At 41.8% G+C, this 27395-nt stretch overlaps 2 long non-coding RNA genes across 2 annotated transcripts; one reads left to right on the top strand and one right to left on the bottom strand.

Moving 5' to 3' along the window:
- Positions 1-11412: 11412 nt before the first annotated feature.
- LOC128445402 (uncharacterized) lies at positions 11413-17542 on the bottom strand. The gene is made up of 2 exons (XR_008339454.1): positions 13556-17542; positions 11413-13298 (listed from the first exon to the last, which is right to left on the bottom strand). It is a non-coding gene; the product is annotated as an uncharacterized LOC128445402 (long non-coding RNA).
- Positions 17543-25880: 8338 nt separating this feature from the next.
- LOC128445401 (uncharacterized) lies at positions 25881-26310 on the top strand. Its single transcript, XR_008339453.1, has 3 exons — positions 25881-26003; positions 26093-26159; positions 26255-26310. It is a non-coding gene; the product is annotated as an uncharacterized LOC128445401 (long non-coding RNA).
- Positions 26311-27395: the final 1085 nt, after the last annotated feature.

Raw genomic sequence — 27395 nt, 5'->3', positions numbered from 1 at the left:
TTGATTCACACAGTTAAATGCAAATAAGTAGTAAATAATGTGAAATTCTAAGAATTTAAACTGGACTGGGACACACGAAAACTTTGATCATTTACATATCTTCTTGTTTACAACCAAATCTTGTGGTTTACAAATTCAAAATGGGACCAACTTTCATTCCAATTTTTTTTGCACCCCATTGCACAGCATTCTTAAAAGCAAGACACCGCAGGGAATTGAACCCTGTCCTGACAAAGTCAGGAGTGCCACCACCGGAGTCTTTTGCTTTTTTGTTTTTGCTGTAATAAGGGCAAAAGCAAAACCTGGAGGAACAAAGCCAAAACTTTGTTCCCCCAGGAAAAGAAAACCACTCAGCACCTGGCTGCTATATATTATATCACCACATGGGGATTTCTCTCGGGCAGGAGGCCCTGTGGCCGAGGAGAAATGCTAGTAAAGTATTATTGTTACTAATTATTGGAGGTTAACATAAAACCAGTTCCAAGATGTAGTTTTTCAACTACAACATTGCAGAAGTTCATTAAGATAAGTAAAGCCAGCATCTTACTACATGCTCCAGGTTAGAGGCCTTTACTCGTTCTTGAGCCAGTCTCGCACTCTTATTTCTGTGAAAAGAAGTGCAGGGATAAACCCAACCAAACCCAATAGCAATATAAACTACTGCAACATATTTGCACTGCATTTCATACAAATTGAAACTGCACCATGCACAGCCTTATACATGAATGTTATCAGAAATGCGAATAAATTCAGTGACCTTACGTGATGCTTGAAGCGCAAGCGTTCTTGTACAAACAATGAGTTTGGAGTTCCTGGTGATCTTGGGTATTGGAAAGCGCACAGGACACAGCACACTGAAAAACGCAAAGGAAACAGCCTCTCCCCACAATACCCTTCCCCAAATACAAGCAGTACAGCACTACAAGACAATCACTGGAATAACACTTATCCTAATTACAACTGCCTTCAGAGTGCCAACTGTCTGAGTGAATACAATTCAAAGTGGAAACCTTTTTCCAGAAGAAGTTTTTAAATACCGCAGACCTGAACGCGAAGGATTCCTCCTTTATGAACCGGAGGTGTAGTATTTAATGTAGATTTTGCAACGGCGGCCCATAGAACTTAATCTGCAAGAGTCACAAATACACAGTCCCCTCCCAGTCAAACAAAGCAACTTGAAGCCTGTATAGAATTACAATGATTCTAGTAAAGAGACTTGTTACCGCACTCCCTGGGAAAACAGAACGTTTTGCTACATCTGGAGACTAGTTCTGAAGCTGCGATAGTGTCCATCTTGTTGGGTGCACCTGGACGTTTCCTATACAAGGCTTTTTGTGCCGGTAACATGGAGCTGTGAATTCTAGGGAGAGACTGATTAAGACCCCCCCCCCCCCCACCAACATTACCCAAAGCATGATACCCCATTTACAAATAAAATGTTATGCAGAGCTGATGTGCATGTAACATGTTGAGTTACACATTTAAGCTATTGCGTGTTAAAGAAAAATCAAGGGAACCGAAATTACTTAGCTTAGCACCCTTGAGACTCAAGTGATGCAGTATTAGGGAGACAAGCCTGCAGCTCTTGATCTTGATGTGACTGGATTCTCAGTGTTCCAACACAGGTTAGGCCATCCCAGATGACATACAAAGACAATTTGGGCAGTTAAACCTGAGAAACCGAAGGGAAAAGGAAAAAGGCACACACACAAACAGAGAGGGGGGCTTCTGCGAAGGTCAACAAGGATTCAGATTAAAGCTCAGCTACTGAGGAAGGCTGTTGCGCGATTTCAAGAACTTAATATGAGCAACCTACCACCTGCACAGTTGCGCAAGGGCTAGCAGCTGAGGGCTAATCATTTCAATCCATTGATCAAAAAGCAACCTGAATCCCATTGTTCAAACTGCATGTTGGTTGAGATGATTCCTGTGTTGTCTCAAGTAGACCGCATTCTTCCTTCGGACTGTTCTGCAAGATCAAACAAGAGGTAGACAAAAAACACCCCCTATGCCCCCCCAAGGTAATCGTAGAACTGACCATTGTTATCCTTGACCAAAAGCTTTACCGCAGATAATGTCAGAATCAATGAAGGTCCATCAAATCTTCCAATTATGGACTTATCAGAAATGTGAATAAATTGAGTGACCTTACGTGATGCTTGATGCGCAAGGGAACTTGTACAAACAATGAGTTAGGAGTTCCTGGTGATCTGGGGTATTGGAAAGGGCACAGGACACAGCTCACTGAAAAATGCAAAGGAAAAAGCCTCTCCCCACAATACCCTTCACCGAATAGCAGTACAACACTACAGGACAATCACTGTAATTACAGTTATCCTAATTACAACTGCCTTAGAGGGACAACTGTCTGAGTGAATACAATTCAAAGTGGAAACCTTTTTCCAGAAGAAGCTTTTAAATACCACAGACCTGAACGCGAAGGATTCCTCCTTTATGAACCGTAGGTGTAGAATTTAATGTAGATTTTGGAACGGCGGCCCATAGAACTTAATCTGCAAGAGTCACAAATACACAGTCCCCTCCCAGCCAAACACAGCAACTTGAAGCCTGTACAGAATTACAATGATTCTAGTAAAGAGACTTGTTACCGCACTCCCTGGGAAAACAGAACGTGTTGCTACATCTGGAGACTAGTTCTTAAGCTGCTATCCTGCGATAGTGTCCATCTTGTTGGGTGCACCTGGACGTTTCCTATACAAGGCTTTTTGTGCCGGTAACATGGAGCTATGAATTCTAGGGAGAGACTGATTAAGACCCCCCCCCCCCCCCCCACCAACATTACCCAAAGCATGATACCCCATTTACAAATAAAATGTTATGCAGAGCTGATGTGCATGTAACATGTTGAGTTACACATTTAAGCCATTGCGTGTTAAAGAAAAATCAAGGGAACCGAAATTACTTAGCTTAGCACCCATGAGACTCAAGTGATGCAGTATTAGGAAGACAAGCCTGCAGCTCTTGATCTTAATGTGACTGGATTCTCAGTGTTCCAACACAGGTTAGGCCATCCCAGATGACATACAAAGACAATTTGGGCAGTTAAACCTGAGAAACCGAAGGGAAAAGGAAAAAGGCACACACACAAACAGAGAGGGGGGCTTCTGCGAAGGTCATCAAGGATTCAGATTAAAGCTCAGCTACTGAGGAAGGCTGTTGCGCGATTTCAACAACTTAATATGAGCAACCTACCACCTGCACAGTTGCGCAAGGGCTAGCAGCTGAGGGCTAATCATTTCAATCCATTGATCAAAAAGCAACCTGAATCCCATTGTTCAAACTGCATGTTGGTTGAGATGATTCCTTTGTTGTCTCAAGTAGACCGCATTCTTCCTTCGGACTGTTCTGCAAGATCAAACAAGAGGTAGACAAGAAACACCCCCTATGCCCCCCCAAGGTAATCGTAGAATTGACCATTGTTATCCTTGACCAAAAGCTTTACCGCAGATAATGTCAGAATCAATGAAGGTCCATCAAATCTTCCAATTATGGACTTATCAGAAATGTGAATAAATTGAGTGACCTTACGTGATGCTTGATGCGCAAGGGAACTTGTACAAACAATGAGTTAGGAGTTCCTGGTGATCTGGGGTATTGGAAAGGGCACAGGACACAGCTCACTGAAAAATGCAAAGGAAAAAGCCTCTCCCCACAATACCCTTCACCGAATAGCAGTACAACACTACAGGACAATCACTGTAATTACAGTTATCCTAATTACAACTGCCTTAGAGGGACAACTGTCTGAGTGAATACAATTCAAAGTGGAAACCTTTTTCCAGAAGAAGCTTTTAAATACCACAGACCTGAACGCGAAGGATTCCTCCTTTATGAACCGTAGGTGTAGAATTTAATGTAGATTTTGGAACGGCGGCCCATAGAACTTAATCTGCAAGAGTCACAAATACACAGTCCCCTCCCAGCCAAACACAGCAACTTGAAGCCTGTACAGAATTACAATGATTCTAGTAAAGAGACTTGTTACCGCACTCCCTGGGAAAACAGAACGTGTTGCTACATCTGGAGACTAGTTCTTAAGCTGCTATCCTGCGATAGTGTCCATCTTGTTGGGTGCACCTGGACGTTTCCTATACAAGGCTTTTTGTGCCGGTAACATGGAGCTGTGAATTCTAGGGAGAGACTGATTAAGACCCCCCCCCCCCCCCCCCCCCCCACCAACATTACCCAAAGCATGATACCCCATTTACAAATAAAATGTTATGCAGAGCTGATGTGCATGTAACATGTTGAGTTACACATTTAAGCCATTGCGTGTTAAAGAAAAATCAAGGGAACCGAAATTACTTAGCTTAGCACCCATGAGACTCAAGTGATGCAGTATTAGGAAGACAAGCCTGCAGCTCTTGATCTTAATGTGACTGGATTCTCAGTGTTCCAACACAGGTTAGGCCATCCCAGATGACATACAAAGACAATTTGGGCAGTTAAACCTGAGAAACCGAAGGGAAAAGGAAAAAGGCACACACACAAACAGAGAGGGGGGCTTCTGCGAAGGTCATCAAGGATTCAGATTAAAGCTCAGCTACTGAGGAAGGCTGTTGCGCGATTTCAACAACTTAATATGAGCAACCTACCACCTGCACAGTTGCGCAAGGGCTAGCAGCTGAGGGCTAATCATTTCAATCCATTGATCAAAAAGCAACCTGAATCCCATTGTTCAAACTGCATGTTGGTTGAGATGATTCCTTTGTTGTCTCAAGTAGACCGCATTCTTCCTTCGGACTGTTCTGCAAGATCAAACAAGAGGTAGACAAGAAACACCCCCTATGCCCCCCCAAGGTAATCGTAGAATTGACCATTGTTATCCTTGACCAAAAGCTTTACCGCAGATAATGTCAGAATCAATGAAGGTCCATCAAATCTTCCAATTATGGACTTATCAGAAATGTGAATAAATTGAGTGACCTTACGTGATGCTTGATGCGCAAGGGAACTTGTACAAACAATGAGTTAGGAGTTCCTGGTGATCTGGGGTATTGGAAAGGGCACAGGACACAGCTCACTGAAAAATGCAAAGGAAAAAGCCTCTCCCCACAATACCCTTCACCGAATAGCAGTACAACACTACAGGACAATCACTGTAATTACAGTTATCCTAATTACAACTGCCTTAGAGGGACAACTGTCTGAGTGAATACAATTCAAAGTGGAAACCTTTTTCCAGAAGAAGCTTTTAAATACCACAGACCTGAACGCGAAGGATTCCTCCTTTATGAACCGTAGGTGTAGAATTTAATGTAGATTTTGGAACGGCGGCCCATAGAACTTAATCTGCAAGAGTCACAAATACACAGTCCCCTCCCAGCCAAACACAGCAACTTGAAGCCTGTACAGAATTACAATGATTCTAGTAAAGAGACTTGTTACCGCACTCCCTGGGAAAACAGAACGTGTTGCTACATCTGGAGACTAGTTCTTAAGCTGCTATCCTGCGATAGTGTCCATCTTGTTGGGTGCACCTGGACGTTTCCTATACAAGGCTTTTTGTGCCGGTAACATGGAGCTGTGAATTCTAGGGAGAGACTGATTAAGACCCCCCCCCCCCCCCCCCCCCACCAACATTACCCAAAGCATGATACCCCATTTACAAATAAAATGTTATGCAGAGCTGATGTGCATGTAACATGTTGAGTTACACATTTAAGCCATTGCGTGTTAAAGAAAAATCAAGGGAACCGAAATTACTTAGCTTAGCACCCATGAGACTCAAGTGATGCAGTATTAGGAAGACAAGCCTGCAGCTCTTGATCTTAATGTGACTGGATTCTCAGTGTTCCAACACAGGTTAGGCCATCCCAGATGACATACAAAGACAATTTGGGCAGTTAAACCTGAGAAACCGAAGGGAAAAGGAAAAAGGCACACACACAAACAGAGAGGGGGGCTTCTGCGAAGGTCATCAAGGATTCAGATTAAAGCTCAGCTACTGAGGAAGGCTGTTGCGCGATTTCAACAACTTAATATGAGCAACCTACCACCTGCACAGTTGCGCAAGGGCTAGCAGCTGAGGGCTAATCATTTCAATCCATTGATCAAAAAGCAACCTGAATCCCATTGTTCAAACTGCATGTTGGTTGAGATGATTCCTTTGTTGTCTCAAGTAGACCGCATTCTTCCTTCGGACTGTTCTGCAAGATCAAACAAGAGGTAGACAAGAAACACCCCCTATGCCCCCCCAAGGTAATCGTAGAATTGACCATTGTTATCCTTGACCAAAAGCTTTACCGCAGATAATGTCAGAATCAATGAAGGTCCATCAAATCTTCCAATTATGGACTTATCAGAAATGTGAATAAATTGAGTGACCTTACGTGATGCTTGATGCGCAAGGGAACTTGTACAAACAATGAGTTAGGAGTTCCTGGTGATCTGGGGTATTGGAAAGGGCACAGGACACAGCTCACTGAAAAATGCAAAGGAAAAAGCCTCTCCCCACAATACCCTTCACCGAATAGCAGTACAACACTACAGGACAATCACTGTAATTACAGTTATCCTAATTACAACTGCCTTAGAGGGACAACTGTCTGAGTGAATACAATTCAAAGTGGAAACCTTTTTCCAGAAGAAGCTTTTAAATACCACAGACCTGAACGCGAAGGATTCCTCCTTTATGAACCGTAGGTGTAGAATTTAATGTAGATTTTGGAACGGCGGCCCATAGAACTTAATCTGCAAGAGTCACAAATACACAGTCCCCTCCCAGCCAAACACAGCAACTTGAAGCCTGTACAGAATTACAATGATTCTAGTAAAGAGACTTGTTACCGCACTCCCTGGGAAAACAGAACGTGTTGCTACATCTGGAGACTAGTTCTTAAGCTGCTATCCTGCGATAGTGTCCATCTTGTTGGGTGCACCTGGACGTTTCCTATACAAGGCTTTTTGTGCCGGTAACATGGAGCTGTGAATTCTAGGGAGAGACTGATTAAGACCCCCCCCCCCCCCCCCCCCACCAACATTACCCAAAGCATGATACCCCATTTACAAATAAAATGTTATGCAGAGCTGATGTGCATGTAACATGTTGAGCTACACATTTAAGCCATTGCGTGTTAAAGAAAAATCAAGGGAACCGAAATTACTTAGCTTAGCACCCATGAGACTCAAGTGATGCAGTATTAGGAAGACAAGCCTGCAGCTCTTGATCTTAATGTGACTGGATTCTCAGTGTTCCAACACAGGTTAGGCCATCCCAGATGACATACAAAGACAATTTGGGCAGTTAAACCTGAGAAACCGAAGGGAAAAGGAAAAAGGCACACACACAAACAGAGAGGGGGGCTTCTGCGAAGGTCATCAAGGATTCAGATTAAAGCTCAGCTACTGAGGAAGGCTGTTGCGCGATTTCAACAACTTAATATGAGCAACCTACCACCTGCACAGTTGCGCAAGGGCTAGCAGCTGAGGGCTAATCATTTCAATCCATTGATCAAAAAGCAACCTGAATCCCATTGTTCAAACTGCATGTTGGTTGAGATGATTCCTTTGTTGTCTCAAGTAGACCGCATTCTTCCTTCGGACTGTTCTGCAAGATCAAACAAGAGGTAGACAAGAAACACCCCCTATGCCCCCCCAAGGTAATCGTAGAATTGACCATTGTTATCCTTGACCAAAAGCTTTACCGCAGATAATGTCAGAATCAATGAAGGTCCATCAAATCTTCCAATTATGGACTTATCAGAAATGTGAATAAATTGAGTGACCTTACGTGATGCTTGTTAAAAAACGAAGTTTTTAAATACAACAGACCTGAACGTGAAGGATTCCTCCTTTATGAACCGTAGGTGTAGAATTTAATGTAGATTTTGGAACGGCGGCCCTTATAACTTAAACTGCAAGAGTCAAGAATACACAGTCCCCTCCCAACCCAACAAAGCAACTTGAAGCTTGTACAGAATTACAATGACTTCCAGTAAAGAGACTTGTTACCGTACTCCCTGGGAAAACAGAACTTCTTGGTACATCTGAAGACTAGTTCTGAAGCTGCTATCCTGCGATAGTGTCCATCTTGTTGGCTGCACCTGGACATTTCCTATTCAAGGCCTTTTGTGCCGGTAACATGGAGCTGTGAATTCTAGGGAGAGACTGATTAACGACACAAGACCAACCCCCTCTCAAGCGGGGGGAACTACTTCTGATTGCAGGGGGTCGAGAAGTCCGAAAAGATGTTCCTCTCGCCAGCACACTACCAAGACATTCATCACAGCAGACACCACCACACTCATGTCAGTGCACAACCGGAGGGGTGACCACGGTACAAAACGACTTACACCGGTTGCCTGACAAGAGGAAGAGAGAGCTCTGCGAAAAGTTCTGTTCTACAACATCGGTTTCTAAAAGTAATTGAAAAGCTAAATGTCTGAGAGTGTTACAGAGATACCTCTACCCATTATACGAACCACTGCCTTGCTTTAACGTCTGAAGCTAGAAGACTTGTGCGCCCTGTCCCACCCTCTCATCACTGGCTGGCTTGTTCTGGAACTGCTGCTACAGTGATGGTCCCTCTCTGCTGCTCCTCTGCCCTGTGCCTCTGGCTCCCTCTGATGTACACATCACCAAAGGAAAATCCTTTCATATTGCCTTTAAGATTTTATAATGGAAAATCCTTTGAATGAAAAATGACTGTATTCTATACAGCATAGGTAATTATGAGCCATGTACAGGATAGTTACACCCACATGTAGTACAGGGGGTCGAGAAGTCCGAAAAGATCTTCCTCTAATAACTAGGTCCATTCCTCCCTGTGATAACTCAGTCCATTTCCCACAGAAAAATAATCTTCTGTCTTCTCTAATCATTAAAAAAATCTTGAAAAATTAATGTGTCTCTTATCTTGGCTTGATTTAGATTCAGAGTTGTGAATAATCTCTCATTATTTACTTTATACAATATTATGTTGTGTTTCTAAAGAAAAAGAAACGACCTCATTGACGCGCGATAACATTAATAGTGTTTGTATTTATAGCTTGATTGCTATCTTAATTAATCAGCCAATTATGAGTTAAGATACAGGATAGCTACACACACATGTACATGTCATGCATTAACTCACTACTGCGCTGTTGCTGGATCATTGAAGGGTTGTGGTATACACGCAATCGGCTGCACAGGAGACCATTAACTCTCACTCCAATGCTGAAACTTCTCTAAAAGTAATTGAAAAGCTAAATGACTGAGAGTGTTACAGAGATACCTCTATCCATTATACGAACCACCGCCTTGCTTTAACTTGTGAAGATAGAAGATTTGTCTCTGGATTTGGCTGGCTTGTTCTAGATCTACTGCTACAGTGATGGTCCCTCTGTGCTGAGCCTCTGCCCTGTGCCTCTGACTCCCTCTGGTGTACACATCGCCAACAGCTGCATCATTCAAAGGAAAATCCTTTCATGTTGCCTTTAAGATTTTATAATGGAAAATCCTTTGAATGAAAAATGACTATATTCTAAACAGCATAGGTAATTATGAGCCATGTACAGGATAGTTACACCCACACGTATTACAGGGGGTCGAAAAGTCCGAAAAGATCTTCCATTAATAACTAGGTCCATTCCTGCCTGTGATAACTCAGTCCATTTCCCACAGAAAAATAATCTTCTGTCTTCTGTTATCAATAAAAAAAGCTGGAGAACTGAAAAAAACGTCCACATAGAATAACCAGCCTGTGATTCCTCGTGCAGTTCTGGTTATATGAACTTTGATTCCTTTCAAGTTGCCTTTAAGACTGTAGCTTTCCTTTCATCAAACCACAGACCTTTCCAGTTGCATTTAAATATGTAGTTTTCATTATTTATTTCTTTGATCAATGCAAAGACTATTACTTGAAATAAAAAAAAATTAAGCGAAATTGTAATGCTTAAAAGTCGCTAGAGTTCAATTCGAAGAAATACGAGTAAAATGAAATTGCATCTCAAGATGCTTGCTCAAAAAGTGGTATTGACTGATTAGACCAACAAGCCATAGTGTAACAAATGTAAACACAGAAATTGATTGTCTTAACTGCATCTTTGGTTTTTCAAGGACAAAGTTGCTTCCTTTGTTGGCAAAACGAAATTAATTAGTCTCCTATCATTGCTGGATTTAGATTCAGACTTTAAAGGGATTTCTCATAATTTACTTTTCTCTCTTTTATGTAGCTTTAAAAAAAAAAAAACGACTGAATTGACACGCGATTCCACTAATTGTCTTGGTATCTATAGCTTAATTGTTATCTGAATTAATCCTTAACTTTGAGGTGGCAAATCCTTGCCAAATTTTAGCTAGATTAAATCCGTAATGTTGCGACATGCAAAGTTACCCAAAACCACATCATTCTAATGAGGCAGTTGAATAAAGATACTTTTAAAAAACTTGAGGATTCTGAGATTGAGATTAAGGGCCTCTGGCTCTAGCTCCATAGCTGTGAAACAAATAGGCTCAAAATACCAATCACTGATTGTGTCCAATTTGATTAGAGGTAATAAATTTAGTGAAAATGTTTGGACTACATAGACTTAACTGTTGGAGGTTTCAAGTATACTTGACGTTAAATTGGTTGGCTGATGATATTGGCCGATATGAGATGTTCACACAAATATGTATCTGTATATATATTTTCAGATATGAACATCTTTATACCACAGAATAAACAAAGAATGCCGTTTCTTTTTTCTTATCTTTCAAGTTTTATGGTAAAACATCAAGCCCCAATTATTTCTTTATACGATCGTTTGACAACTACATTTCGGGATTACCGTTTTTTAATATGCCACTGCCAGTTTTTAGAAATCTGAACAATGTCAGCATCCATTTATTAATTATTCTAGTTTTATATTATTTAAAAAAAAAAAGAAGGTATGTTTATCAACATTCATACATATTTTAAATGCTTGCGAGTTAGCTGTAAGATAAATTTTCATCAGCAATCACTTTGCTAGATGATACTAGACATCCAGCACTTTCATAATATCGTGGAATAGTAGAACATAATTTGCATCACCCTCGGACAAGGTCTACTTTTAAGGCATGTTCAACATTGCCAGCCTAAATTGAACGGTCAGTGTTTTCTTTATTTCTGAACTTGTAATACCTTGTTTTTATAGATTACCTTTCCCAAGTATGTATTTCACTGTTAAAATGTTGCTACTATTCCAGTTAATTCCCCAACAAAAGGACTTCTGCCAACTGTGTTCCATAAAATTAATAATCCAAACTCATTGGGGACAAAGGTCTGAAGGCCCCTCAATCAAACATAACAATGTTATTATGATGACCCCCAAGTTATCACTTTGAGTCTCTAAGCTGTCATTTTGCCAAAAGCCAGACTAATGACATCATTCATTTAAAGCTATACTGTCAAACAGAAAAAAAGGGGAAAAAATGAACAGAAGGTATTTATTTACTCTTTTATTCACAGCTTTCATTGTGCCATGCAAGACATTTGCAATCATGTGCAACTAACTGATTTCAAAAAAGCACTTCTACCCATGGTATAATCTGTCATCTTTGATTCACACAGTGAAATGCAAACAAGTAGTAAATAATGTGAAATTTTAAGAATTTATATTATACTGGGACACACGAAAACTTACTTAATCATTTACTCTAATAAAAAAAGTTTCAATATGGGAAAATATCTTCATGTTACCAACCAAAACTTGTGGTTTGCAATTCAAAATGGGACCAACTGTCATTCGAATTTTGTTTATACCCCATTGCACAGCATTCTTAAAAGCAAGACACCGCAGGGATTTGAACCCTGTCCTGACAAAGTCAGGAGTGCCACCACCGGAGTCTTTTGCTTTTTTGTTGTTGCTGTAATAAGGGCAAAAGCAAAACCTGGAGGAACAAAACCAAGACTTTGTTCCCCCAGGAAAAGAAAACCACTCAGCACCTGGCTGCTATATTATTCTGTCACCACATGGGGATTTCTCTCGGTCAGGAGGCTGAAACTAGAAGAAAGAGACAACTGGTTTCCCCTATCCCCAGCATTCCCCACAACGACACTGAATGGCGAATGACTAATTCAAAGATATCTTTTTATCCATATTAGCAAAGCCACGATACCAGCATCCCTGATAATATCGTTTTCCCGTTTGCAATTCGGCAGGATTCACGGGTCAGGCGATCTGGTATGGCTTTCTTTCCAAGTTTAACGCTGTAATGGGAAAAAGATAAGACAATGTAAATCTCCCCACCCCCTCCCACATGAACCCCACACTGAAATTCCAATGAGACAAATGATCAGTGCAATTTTTGTTTACCGCCAATGGCGTAGCACCTTTTACCACAGCTATCGGCCCTCCGCGATGCACAATTCGTCAAAGAAATAAAGACCCTAGAGGCTGGCTGTACCAAGACATCCCATGACTCCCTGCAGAGGGTTAAGTCGCCTGGCTCAGTCGCAAGTTAAGCTGAACAAGAAATCTGAAAAGAGAGAAAAGTGTTGCCCGTCCCCCCCCTCAAGAAAAACCCTTGACTGAACACTACTGCAGTGTTTGACAACGACTACATGAACATTATGTTGTGCATTACAAATAAAATGTTATGCAGAGCTGATGTGCATGCAACATGTTGAGTAACACATTTAAGCCATGGCGTGTTAAAGAAGAAAATCAAGGGAACCGAAATTACTTAACTTAATACCCATGAGACTGAAGTGATGCAGTATTAGGGAGACAAGCTTGCAGCTCTTGATCTTAATGTGACTGGATTCTCAGTGTTCCAACACAGGTTAGGCCATCCCAGATGACATACAAAGACAATTTGGGCAGTTAAACCTGAGAAACCGAAGGGAAAAGAAAAAAGGCACACACACAAACAGAGAGCGGGGCTTCTGCGAAGGCCATCAAGGATTCAGATTAAAGCTCAAGCGCACAGGGGGTTGGTACTTCATTCAGGGGCCACACTCATATTCGCTGACAGCTTCCACAGATGATTTGCATTCAGAGGCAGGCGAGATCGAGTGGACAGACGAGGATGATCTGAAACAAAGAGTGATCTACACAAAACACCCACCACACAATACTCAAAGATTTGAGGTCTACTCATCTTTTGGTTAAAGATGCAAAGCAGTAGGGCCCTGTGGCCAAAGAGAAATGCTAGTAAGAAAAGCATTGTTACTATTTATTTGAGGTTAACATAAAGCCAGTTCCAAGATGAAATTTTTCAACTACAACATTGCAGAAGTTCATTATGAAAAGTTAAGCCAGCATCTTACTACATGCTCCAGGTTAGAGGCCTTCACTCGTTCTTGAGCCAGTCTCGCACTCTTATTTCTGTGAAGAGAAGTGCAGGTATACACCCAACCAAACCCAATAGCAATATAAACTACTGCAACACATTTGCACTGCATTTCATACAAATTGAAGCTGCACCATGCACAGCCTTCCTCAGCTACTGAATAAATTTGTTTTTCTAATTCACGCAGTTGCGCGATTTCAAGAACTTAATATGAGCAACCTACCACCTGCACAGTTGCGCAAGGGCTAGCAGCTGAGGGCTAATTATTGCAATCTATTGATCAAAAAGCAACCTGAATCCCATTGTTCAAACTGCATGTTGGTTGAGATGATTCCTGTGTTGTCTCAGGTAGACCGCATTCTTCCTTCGGACTGTTCTGCAAGATCAAACAAGAGGTAGACAAGAAACAGCCCCTATGCCCCCCAAGGTAATCGTAGAACTGACCATTGTTATCCTCGCCCAAAAGCTTTACTGCAGATAATGTCAGAATCAATGAAGGTCCATCAAATCTTCCACTTATCACAAGAAAGCACAGCAGTGCTTACAGTCAAGTATAGCAAGTTGCTTTCATTCCAAGAACAATGAGGGCAGTTAAACCCATTAAAAAGATAAGTGACACCCACTAGGGTTGAGAATTTTTTGCTTCCAACATCAATATTTGATGGATTCAACTTATCTGCCTTCAATTTCCACTTTGAAAAGGGTGGCATACGAGCCCAGGTCACATCCGTGCTCTACAAAGATCCAAGCTTTGTCATACCTGAAAAAGCACAAGAAAAGCTCCCCCACACAAGCCCCCAAAAAGAACAAATGCATACCAAAACTGTATTCAATCACAACAAGCTATGCATTTATTATGCAATAAGAAAATCCTTTACAGATAGTTCACTCATTGTATTTTCAATACAAAGTATAGTAACTAATTGCAAAGGAATTGCAATGGAGGCATCTAGCCAGACAATGAATGTTAAGAGAAATGTGAATACATTTAGTGACCTTACGTGATGCTTGATGCGCAAGGGAACTTGTACAAACAATGAGTTAGGAGTTCCTGGTGATCTTGGGTATTGGAAAGCGCACAGGACACAGCACACTGAAAAATGCAAAGGAAAAAGCCTCTCCCCACAATACCCTTCCCCAAATACAAGCAGTACAACACTACAGGACAATCACTGGAATTACAGTTATCCTAATTACAACTGCCTTCAGAGGGACAACTGTTTGACTGAATACAATTCAAAGTGGAAACCTTTTTCCAGAAGAAGGTTTTAAATACCACTGGCCTGAACGCGAAGGATTCCTCCTTTATGAACCGTAGGTGAAGACTTGAATGTAGATTTTGGAACGGCGGCCCATAAAACTTAATCTGCAAGAGTCAGAAATACACAGTCCCCTCCCAACCCAACACAGCAACTTGAAGCCTGTACAGAATTACAATGACTTCTAGTAAAGAGACTTGTTACCGCACTCCCTGGGAAAACAGAACGTCTTGCTACATCTGGAGACTAGTTCTGAAGCTGCTATCCTGCGATAGTGTCCATCTTGTTGGGTGCACCTGGAAGTTTCCTATTCAAGGCCTTTTGTGCCGGTAACATGGAGCTGTGAATTCTAGGGAGAGACTGATTAAGCCCCCCCCACCCACATTGCCCAAAGCATGATAACCCATTTACAACATGTTCCAAATGATGAATAAAAAAAATCTAATGGATTTATTAAAAAATACCAGATACCTTCCTACATTTCTTTAAACCACAGTAGATGCACATGATCCCGATCCATAGCACTATAGAAAATAAGATGAGCTCAACTTGTAGCAAGCGGCTAGCGCGAGGGGATTCTTTCGATGATCGGCTTTAGGGGCCCAGGCCTGTGAAAAGAAGAACTCGAAACACACGTTTTAAATTCCTCCCCTCCCCCTTAACCCAATAACCATAATGGAAAATCCTTTGAATAATAAAAAAAAAAATGACTGTATTCTATACAGCATAGGTAATTATGAGGCATGTACAGGATAGTTACACCCACATGTACATTTCATGCATTGACTCACTGCTGGGTTAAGAGGTAGATGTAGCTGATGTACCAATGAGGCGCTGTTGCTGAAGCATTGAAGGGTTGTGGTATACACGCAATCGGCTGCACAGGAGACCATCCACTCTCACTCCAATGCTGAAACTTCTCAGGGAAACCTATTGAACGACACGAGACCGCTTCCCTCTCCAGCTGGGGGAACTACTTCTGATTGCAGGGGGTCGAGAAGTCCGAAAAGATGTTCCTCTCGCCAGCACACTACCAAGGCATTCATCACAGCAGACACCACCACACTCATGTCAGCGCACAACCGGAGGGGTGACCACGGTACAAAACGACTTACACCGGTTGCCTGAAAAGAGGAAGAGAGAGCTGTGCGAGAAATTGTGTTCTACAACATCGGTTTCTAAAAGTAATTGAAAAGCTAAATGACTGAGTGTTACAGAGATACCTCTACCCATTATACAAACCACCGCCTTGCTTTAACATGTGAAGCTAGAAGACTTGTGCGCCCTGTCCCACCCTCTCATCACTGGCTGGCTTGCTCTGGAACTGCTGCTTCAGTGATGGTCCCTCTGTGCTGCTACTCTGCCCTGTGCCTCTGGCTCCATCTGGTGTACGCATCGCCCACATCTGCTGTTCCTTTTCTTTTGGGCACCTCTGCTCCTCCCTGGTCCTGTCCTGCCTGGCAGCACTCTGGTCCTCCCTCGCCCCACGGTCCTGTCCTGCCTGGCTCCACTCTGGTCCTCCCCGAGTCCCATGGCCTCGCTCCAAGCTGGTCCTGCGATCTTCCTCTAATAACTAAGTCCATTCCTCCCCGTGATAACTCAGTCCATTTCCCCCCCCAAAAAAAATTCTTCTGTCTTCTCTAATCAATAAAAAAAAGCTTGAGAAATGAAGAAAAAAAACTCCACATATAATAACTTCAGCCTGTGATTCCTTGTGCTACAACTCTGGTTCTATGCGCTATGATTCCTCAAGCTGCCTTTGAGACTGTAGCCGTCCTTGGTTATTTATTTGACCAATGCACAGACTACATGCTAATGCTAAAAAGTCGCTCCAGTACAATTGAAGAATTATAATTTAAAAAAATGTTTATGCATCTCAAGATGCCTGCTCAAGTAATGGTATCGACTGACGAGTCTAACCAGGCGTAGTGTAACATAAATGTATACACACAGAAATTGACGTCAAGTAAAGTTGATTATTTTTTTCGGCAAAACAAAAGAAAATAGTCTTAGATTTTAACCGGTTTAGGTTGAGACCGGTCTGTCAATTCCCTTTCAATTAGTTAGATATAGCGTAGTTTAAAAGTTAAAAAAAAAAATTGACACACGATTACATTCATAATGTTGGTATTCATAGCTAAGTAACCCTTAACGTTTGAGTTGAGTCCGCTTTACTTCTGACTTTATTGTGCCATTTGTTAACCTCACTAATGACGACTACTCTTCTCGGTTTGTTACTCTTAAACTTGTAACCTCACTGCTAAATTTGTATATAAAGCGTCAGCCTCACACAATCTATTACTGAAGACTTAATAAATACTTGCAGTTTTTCGATGTAGCCTCGCACCGATTGTTGGCGTCTGGAAACATTTCAGTCTTTCCGTCTATTTAGTTTAAGATGGGCCACGTAAGAAAGTTATTCAAATCGTCCAATAGCCAATAGGCTCCTACGTCACGGCTCCCATCTTGCGCCGAATGCCGTTACGACAACTGACCTGAAGTAGCTTTTTTATTAACATTATGTAAACCTGTGGAGTTGGCGACTCACACAACCCATTTAATAGATATATATTGTGGCCACTGCCAGGGCTTCTATGTCAGTTACATTATTCTATATTTAAAACAAACAGCCTGGCGTTATCTAGCTGCGCAGTGTCGACAAAAGAAATTAAGGTTTGGTTTCGGTAAAGGCTGTTCTCCACGGAAATTTGCCCACTCAAACAAGTTAATTACACAAAGGTTGATGACAAATGTCATTCTTAAGAAAAAAACATAAAATAGAAGGCTTATCTTGAAATTAAAGCCATGTTTGTCGTCAAGGCGGGGCCTCGAGCTCGGTTACTGCCGTTTGTAAACAATAGGTTTAAATACCGATACGAATATAAAGTTAGGTAGAGAACATCGAGATCTCTTCGTGAGTAAAGACGGTTCTAAAGTTTTAAAAAGAAAAGAAAAAGCAAATACGATTTGACCTGCGCCGCGAGTCGGCTCTCGATGAATGGTGTCGTGGCAGTGTGAGCTTGTGCAGCGTCACTTGTGGCATTTATACTGTTTGGGTGATTCGGCCAGGACAAGCGGAGATATTCATCCGCGGAGAAAATAGTCACACTTTTACGCGACGAAACACGCTGACGGGAGTTGGCTGGGGTTTTAGAATCGAGTTAAAAACATCAGGGATCAATGATCTATCAGGATATATAACGACTGAGAGGTTTAAAAACACACTAATATATATAACTGTATAAATACGTTTCTGTTCTTGTTACAAGTGGCTCAAACAGACAACAGAGTGGGGGATTTGTGGTTTTGCTGGTGTCACTGGTTGGATTCATTAAATTTAACGTCTAAAAAACAAAACATTAAAGTTACTTCAAAATAAAAGGAGAAAATGGTGAAAACAGCTGACGTCATGGCGGACTTATCTTTGCTTGTGTGTAGCAAGGCCCCTGAAACCGGATCAAACCAGAATACAGTTGATTCGCCGGATCTACTTCCCCTTTACTGCAGTGATATGCGATTTGTGATGGACGAACAATAGAAAACAGCCAAGTCATCTGCTTTAATGTGGATGTTGGAGCTGCTCTCGGATCTGTCCATGAAAACAGATAAATAAACATGTCCTAAATGTCACTTCATAACCCAATCCCTGTCTTTTGGTTTGATGGTCAGTGTAAAAGCTTCAGTGTGGTATCATGGCTCATTGTAGAGGCCTTCATAGTGTAACTAAACAGACTCGAATGCCTCATTCAACATCAGCTGTTGATAAGTAAGACTTTAAAGAGTGGCTGAGATGGAAATATCCAGAAACATCGAGAGCCAGCCTGCTGCAGCAGTGGAAAACTACCAGTTCTGAAAAGTCAGGAGTGAGAAATACTTTTAAAAAATGTTTTAACCACGAGGGGGCGCAGTGCAAACAATTTGTCACGTCTCGTGAAACCTGGAACACGCCCATCCCTGGTGTTTCCATGTGCAGAACTGAATTTCCACATTGATCACTGTAGCTCGGGCATGTCTGGGCAACCTCCCTTATCTAACTACTCTCATGCCATTGATCAGCAAAACCCCAGTGTGTGGAGTTGTCCCTGGGATGAGTTTCAGCCCCTCCCTGGCTCCATGAATTGATCTCTTTCATGCTTAGGCAGGACATAGTCAGTGCCTGAGAAGAGGCCTCTCCTTTCATGTGATAATCATCACGCCACACATTGGTCTTTCACTTTAAATGATCAAGACCTTGGCGTCAGACTAGCTAATCACAGTCAAACTGTTTAACTCACACAGAATCTGCTTTATTTGCCACGTATGAGTACACATACCAGGAATTTAACTCACGTGTAGTTGCAGTCAGTGTACTTACACAGATAGACATAATATTAACAGCAGGCTACCAGAAACTAGCAGAAGAAATAGGACCACTGTGTGCAATAGAGTTTAAAATATACAAGACAGTACTGCCACGTGAAACCAAACGTTCAACGGTGGACTAGAAACATCGAACTACTAATTATCACACGGATAAAAACCCACACAGAGACAAAATTCAAAGGAAACAATTCAAAGTCAGAAAGCACAGTTAAAAACAAGCCAAATAAAAGAGTAGAATGAAAATTTTAAAAGAGGTAAAATAAGTAAAATGGATAAATCTGTATGCAATTGTGAAATTTGTTGATTTAGAAAAAAAATACATACAAATTTGATTGAACTGTTCAAGATAAAAAATAAAAATAGAAACAAAGTACAAGTACTCCACCGCACTGAGGGAAACGGGTTTGAAAAATCCCATCTTACCATCTCACTCACTGATTTGCAACATTACAGACAATTAGTTAGTACATCCTAACATATTAAAGGAGAGAATATCAAAATATTCAAAGGGAAAAACTGAATAGTAGATATATTGTCATATTGCTCATCCTAAATGTAATTACAAAGGCCTCGGGTGAATGACCACAAAAAACCTTTTAAAATCAATGGGGCAGCTGTGGGCAGTTCAATAGCTTTGGCTCATGCTTTTGTTTATTATTAACTATACTAATGAGAACAAAGTTAAAAAAAAATGTCACACAAGTTAATAGGATATAAAGATAAAGAAGATGTGTGAGGCAGAGCAACCACATGAGCAGACCTCACTTTCAACCAGTAACCATGGGTTAAACAAAGCTTGTTATAGATCCTGTCCGCAGGGCTCGTTTCGATTGTGTCCTCTATTGGGACAAATGTCCCGCTTTTTCAGCTGCTTCAGTGAGCACCCAGCTGTTACATCAGGCATGATGCAAAACCAATCCACCATTCAGGAGCTCATACATCCTTTGGTCACGAGCCGAATTCTATTATTCTGCAGCCAGATGCTGAGGGAGACAAACTTATTCAGAAATACTGCAGCTGGATCCTTTGCTAAAACACTTGTGGATTTATCTTCAGTAGAGACCTTCAAATTTTTGAAGGCTAATCAACTAGCCTAGGACTCTAGCCAGCATTTGATAATTGTCAGGTCTGAAGTGATGAGCTTTGAAGCTGACGTCGATACATATACTGTAGATTTATAGAGAAAAATATAGTCATTCAAAAATAATAGACCTCCTGAGAAGCAGTCGATTATTAACACGGACCTCGATCGTTGCCACTGTTATAGTAAACCAAACCAGTACAGCGTCCAGAGCCTAACACCAGGAAAGAGACGGGTGATGGAGAAGTATTTTAAGCCTGTTCACAACCCGTCTGACCCGGACGAGATCAAGCTACGGAGGCACCACCACCATCAGCATCCGAATTATCCCCATCACCAAGACCCTCAGTCACACAGGTAGGGTGGTTAGTTACATCCACGTAGGAGGGGATGTTTTAACCCTGGCTTTTTGTTAGTTTGGTGGATGTATAGTTTGTTTGTTATAAGCAGTATTACTTCCAGACAGATTACCACAAAACTTGGTAGAAGGCTGTGGTGTGGGTCAGTGGAGAACCCATTCAAGTTTGGCACAGTTCCTGGATTCAGTAAAACAATGTTCATGCTTTCTTTTTGTTATTTCTTTAACATTGTGAGATAGGGCTTTTACATTTTTTTTACAGTGCTGCCCAGGAAATGACTCATAGACTTTGATAAAAGAAAAATCAGGCATATTTACCGGACTGATTTCTATGAGTTTGTGCAGTTTGGTGCTGCTCGATTGAATTTAAGGGTAATGTTGGCCCAGGTTTATGTTAAATTGTAATGATAATTTAGCTTCAAAAGTTATTTATATTTGCCACTGTAATGAAGAGATGATGAATTAATGCATTTGTATTTTATAATTGATCCTTCAAATAAACAGAACCCAGAAGAGATTATAAGTTAAAAATATGCACAATCATTGTTTATGTATTTAATCATGTCAGGCATGTGCACTGATTGGTGCAGTTGCATCATTGACTTTGTTCATTTTCCTTTGCCTTTTTCCCCCCTTTAATGTAGGTACACAATGTTTGATGACTCTGACAGAAATACGGATGAAAGCCATGGTCACCCCCACCACCATCATGGTCCCAATCTCCATGACAGCCCTCACCAAGCTGCCCGCCATCGCCACCAGACACAGCCACTTCCCCTCAGCGAAGAGGACGAGATACTTTACAACCACCGCACCCCTGTGACTCTCTCAAGGGCCTCATCCTCTTCCCTTTCTTCATCCTCCTCCTCCTCCTCCTCCTCCTGGTTCACAGAGGGGAGCACTAATGATCCCTTCTCTCTCCGTCATGCTGTGCGGCCGCAGCACTCTCTGTCCTGCTCCAACATCGTAGACGTGCGCAGAGGGTTTCAGGAAGACGGCAGCAGCGAGCCCATCGTATTGGCCTCAATCAGACATGGCAAACAAGTAAGTGTTTTTGATGGGACACCTGGAAGCTCACAGCCGAGGGGAAAGCAGGGTTTTTCTACTCTTGACCGAGGTCACAGCAGGAGTGAAGAAGGCCTTCTGCAGTGCAACGAAAGTGATGTTGCTGGAGAACAATCCAGGGCTTCACACATGAACTATGGGCCTCTCTATAAGACAGCCAGTTTGAGCCGTAGTCTTGCTTTTAGTGAGGAGGATATTCAGCTTGGGGTATCCAGGGGCCCAAAGAGAGCGGTGTCCTCCATCCAGCTACCCTGCAAAGGCATCCTCAAGAACAAGAAGCCTAACGCTGACATTCGCAAGGCAAAGTCCATGGAGGTGTTGTCACCAAGAGTTCCCAAAGGACGAGATGCGAGTGGACAGAAAGGTAAAGGGACGACTCAAACTGAGATACAGAAAGCCAGGTCAAACTTTGTGCAAGGAAAAGTGCAATTCTCAGCCTTTCTAGACGAGATCACAAAACAGGTTATAAGTCCGTCAGATCTCACCACCTTGGGCGTGAACAAAAATAAATCTACTGGGAAGATGGCTGCCACTGCCCCCCCGACACCTGCTCCAGTCAAACCTCAGCTCCCACCCAAGAAGCACAGACAGAGCTTGGCAGAGGAGAGGGAGCAGCATCCCAAACAGCACAACAGACAGGAGAAGGCAGCTCGCAGCAGCTCTCGGAAACCCTCAGACTGCTCCGATCCTGACAAGCTGAACTCATATGCAGCTCAGAGCCATCAGGGTAGCCCCCCGCCTCATCACCAGGCTCAGTCTGCCGGCCACAATGCTCATCTCGGAAACATCCGTAAAGACAGGAGGCCGTCGCCCACTGGAGGCTCTGTGTCAAGAGACAGATATGGCAGGTGTGGCCCTCACCTCACTGATGGCACCAGCACCAGTCCTGAACCCAGCCAACCCAAACAACATACCCACCGTAAACCGCAGCACACAGCCTCTCACTGTCCACAAACCCAGTATCCCCACCATAACCCACCTCTGCAGGTGCACCCTGACTCTGGTCACCAGAGACCCGCCAGCTCCCCTCCATCCTCGGCCCAGGGTGCAGGCGCAGGCGTGGGATATGAGTCTTCATCTTCAAAATCGGATTCATCCAGGGCCAGAGACACAGTCTCCACAGTGACCAGTCACAGTTCAGAGAAGAGTGGTCGACAACATTCACAATATGTGGGGTACTCCAAACAACACAGGGTGAGTTACCTTTGATAATATATATTTTTTCTCTTTTTAAAAGGGTACAACACAATGAGACAGGAAACACAGAAGGGAAGAGGAGTTCACACTTTCACTTCATAAAATGGAAGTTTAATGTTACTGGTACAACGCACAAACCTTATTCCAGTTGCAGATCACCCTGAAGGGCCACAGAATTTGTGTTTTTTATGTTTTCATTTTAAGCTATTTCTTAAAGATTTAATAACATAATAAAATTCAGAAAGGCGTCATCCTCAATTCAAATTATGCCTGCGATAAAGATTTACAAAGGAAACATACCAATATTCAGACATAAGCAACTATTCAATAAAATATGATATATAAGCAGGAGAAGTTTTAAAAAAAGTTCTTAATTAAACAATTGGTTGAGGTAACATGGGTGCAAAATGCCAATAAAGGGACAGTTATAGATAAGTATGATAAATTACACGAATAATATGAATATTACAAAGTGTATTTTAGTGGTATGATAAATATGAAAGTTAGTGCACTGTTTTAAGGTAACATGATTAATATGATCATTAAGTATTGCACATGATATATGTGATACCATTGTACTGAGGAGATTTTATTTAAGAGATAGCAAGAACTCAGCAGTAAAACACAAGTGGCCTTCAAATTGGGAATCTGTGAGAACAAATAAATTATGGTTCATTACTATAAATAAAGAGCCCACTATCTAAAAACGAGCTTCAACACGACCTGTCTATAATATCTATATGCTTTACATACAGTATACATTGTATTTTGCTTTTATCATGAGTCACGCTCCTAAAAAATGAATCTGGTGCACTGCATGAGTGAAGAGTCTAACTGTGAAACCATTCAGCTCCTGATGGGAAAGCGCTGCATTGAAGAGACAGTGTCGGTGTAGAGAGAACGGGCCGAGCATAACAAGTGGAGGGCAGCTCTTCTCTTGCAGAGGCAGTGCAGCTGAGTCACCGGCTGTGGCAAACTACGCATTGCAAGCTGAGTCATTCTCCAGCAATGCAGCACATCCTGTACTTCTAGGGGAAACTCAACTTTAAAAGATATGATTCATCAATAATAATTGTCATAATAATAATGATAATGATAGTGATAGTGATAGTGATAGTGATAATGATATCAATAATCATCATCATAATAATAATGCTCAATGACACTGGGTGGAAAAACAGTCCTGCCCATAGCCACTGGATTTCTGTGGCATGTTTACCTACACACATCAGACACCCTCTGAGACATGAAGCCACCAGCAGCACCAAGCAATAAAGTGAGATTGACTTGGTTGCATAAGAGCTCGTATCACACTGCTCTTATACAACAATCTGCTCTGGCCTGTTCAATTATGTTTCCTACTAATAAATACACAACATTACATAACATGGCCTTTTTCCATGTTGCCGCTGTGCAGGGACGTGAGCCCATTTAGTTTGTCTGGTTGAGTAAAGGTTCGGTGAAATCACACACACACACACACACACACACAAACACACACACACAGAGCACGCACACACACACACAAACACACATGCATCCATATATATAATCTCACATACACAAAGATAAAATTCCGGGTACACTTTACCTTCACAGAACTGATTGATTCTAACGAACTCCATTTCCGGACTGAGGATAACTGAGGCCACAGCTCAATACAAATCCATCATGTCGTCAGTAGTGGAGTGGCGACCCACTGTAGGTGTAGTCAGATGGCTGTACAATGCATACGCCACTGAACAAGAATACGTATTCTTACTGTTTATCATTCTTTATATGTCAGTGCTGTTTTTTTTACATGAAGCACCAAATCAGGAATCAGTGCTGAAATATAGTTTTACTCATACTCAATAAAGCTGCACTGGACTTGGGCACCGACTTGTTTTTCCATGTGTTGGATCTCGTCCAGCTCGTTGGAATTCAAGTGAAACCACGACAACCAAGCCGGGTGTTCAGGGACTTTACTAAACTAACATTCCTATTAGTTTAGTAAAGAATGAGTTGTCTCCCATTTTCCTCGACAGGGACCAAACAATACAGTTTAAGTACATACAAACTCACTGTATGGAAAGTCAGCGACACTTTGTTTCATATCGGACCAAATGCCTGTATCTTATGAGGGTTGTTCACTTTTCTTTCTTCTTTTTCCAGGACACAATTTGTGATCCTGACCATCTCCAGTAAGTGTATACTTTCTGTCACATTTTGCATGTGAGCACAGCCTTTCATTCATTTCTCTCTGGCTCTCTCTGGGTGGGTCAGTGGTTATTGATCTCCTTTTAATGAGCATCCTCTCGTCCTCTACTCCTGTTTCAACAGGAAGAGGTGAAGAGTTATGAAACATATACACAACTTATTTATAACTTATCATGCTAGGTAGGAAAAAAAAAACATAATCACCAAACAAAATGCTGAAACTTCTTAGTTTTAATACCAAAATATTTATTTATACATAAATGCACAAGTCTCTCAGAGCATTTCCACCCAACTATCCCTCCATTTTTATAATTATATTATCAATACTATTATTAATATTATATTGTAATTTTCTCTTGATAGAGTTCATACCTCTACCCAAGGCCCAAAAGTCCCCTCATGAGACCACAGTTAATTTCATTAGATCCGTAATCCTACTCCTTTGTGGATGTCATAACAACCATGCATGATCAGTAGATCTCTAAAATGGAGGTGAGAGAAGGCCTCATTGGTTAATCATATATATTTATGTTCTATATAGCAACTATCAGTATGGAGTCAAAAAGGTGACACCCTTCTCCCGTCCTCCCTCTGTGTTCAGGGCTCTCCAGGAGGAGAATGCAGATCTTCACCAGAACTTGCTGCAGACAGTGGTTTGCATCGAGAGCCTGGAGGCGGAGCTGCAGAGGACCAGGGACGAGCTCAGTCACGTCAAGGAGAAATATAAAAGGTTTGGATTCGTGAACAGAGCTAATTTCAACAGCCACAATAGCCAATCACATACATGTGCAGGGAAACATCTCTTCCACTTGTAGCATGATGTGATGCAGTATAAGGGTAACATGCCTCTATATGAGAGGGTAATGCTGTGATGTGTGAGCACATATTGACCCTGCAGCCTCCAGTAATCATTAAAAACAACCTATGGCTTTACATAACCGTTCTTATAGATTCATTGAACAGTGGACCATAATGGAAGAGCAGCATAGGCCACATGTTTCCCCCTGTACACTCCTATGGCTGTTCTGATTTGGGCATGTGTTTACACAAGCAACACACACATGTGGACTACGTGAGCGTCTGTCCTTTCCCTTCACGCTCTCCAGTGACAGCAGTGTTCTGGCCTGGGTCATGTCAGGCCTGGACTACATAGCACACATTGTGCAGCAGAGCGGAGCAACTGGAGTGAAAGTTGTCTCACACTTGGCTTCAGTTTGGTGTCAGTTGTTGCATATTTATCAAGACAGCTTGAGGTGGACACTTGCCCTAACAAACACTTGTACTTACCCCCCTGTTTTCTTCTTACAGCCTTCTAGAGACCCACTCTGGGACCAAACAGGCCAATAACATGCTGGGCGAACACCTCCACATAGCGGTGAGAGAGCTGTATGGAGATTAGGATGGGTGGGGATGCATTCACAACCCACGAGCTGTTTTCATGCATTTTAATCACTGTCTTGTTACGTGCAGTCAGAGAGTCTGAGCAGTGAGAGGAAGTATCTGCTGAACCGTGTGTCCCAGCTGAGCTCCGAGTTGGAGGACACCCACAGGACCATCGCCGCAATGGAAAACATCAACGTGAGCACGGCGCCATCTAGTGGACACCCATGCACACACAGTGGAGGTTTCTTTTAATGAATACTCTAATGGGGTGGATAGGCTTGTAATGCTGTCTTAAAAGGGTCATTTCAGATTTAGAAATTTAGTATCATGAAACCACAACACACCATGTTCCTACTTTCACACACAAAGGTATTTTTGGCAATTGCACATGCGTTTCAGCCAGTACTAGATTCTCATCACACCCAAGTCAAAATATTAAAGTAATAGACACCATGAAATCAATGTTTGTGCCCCCACAACTCTCCAGTCTGCAAAAGCAAGGTGAGAGGATGTGTGATGAACTAGAATGGCATTAAATAGAGCGCAGCCAAGGCCCAACAGGCCAGTTTGAATTCATCAGACTGCACCAAATTGTGCACAATCATAGTTATTATGAATATTAATATGCCTGATTTTTTTTGCATAAATTTTCTTGAAATGTAAAAAAAAAAGCAGAACATGGGTTCCTCATTGACCCACATCACGTTCTTCCAATAAGTTTTATCATAATATGTGCTGTAGTTTTTGCATAACCATGCCAACAAAAGAACAATCCACAAAACCTCCTTGGTGCAGGTAATAATTGAATGTGACCGCTCGAGGTCCAAGGCCAGACACTGTCTCACCGACTACATACTAATTCGATACAGCATGTACTTCATACTAAACATCATAGTACTCTATTTAGCAGTCAGTAGATGCAATTATTTTAGCCTACTACTATTATTAACCTTTCTCATTTGGGAGCCATAAAATATAGATATTTCATAAATAATACAGAACATCTGTGGGTCTAGTGTTGAAATAGAAATTGTCCGCCTCCCTTAAAATGACACTTTAAACAAGTATTTCAAAAGAGTTGAGGTATAACAAGTGTATAAAGTTAGGTGTAATACCCATTATCGTAAAAACCTTCAGGAATGTTCAGACCATTCTTCTATTTCTTTTGCATGGATTGAATACAGAGTTACTGTTCGTGTTGGTTTGTCTTCCCCAGGTGCCGTACTTG

This window comes from Pleuronectes platessa, chromosome 8 (assembly GCF_947347685.1).
Source record: "Pleuronectes platessa chromosome 8, fPlePla1.1, whole genome shotgun sequence".
In the NCBI taxonomy this organism is placed as follows: Eukaryota; Metazoa; Chordata; class Actinopteri; order Pleuronectiformes; family Pleuronectidae; genus Pleuronectes; species Pleuronectes platessa.
This window is presented reverse-complemented; position numbering and strand designations above follow the sequence as displayed.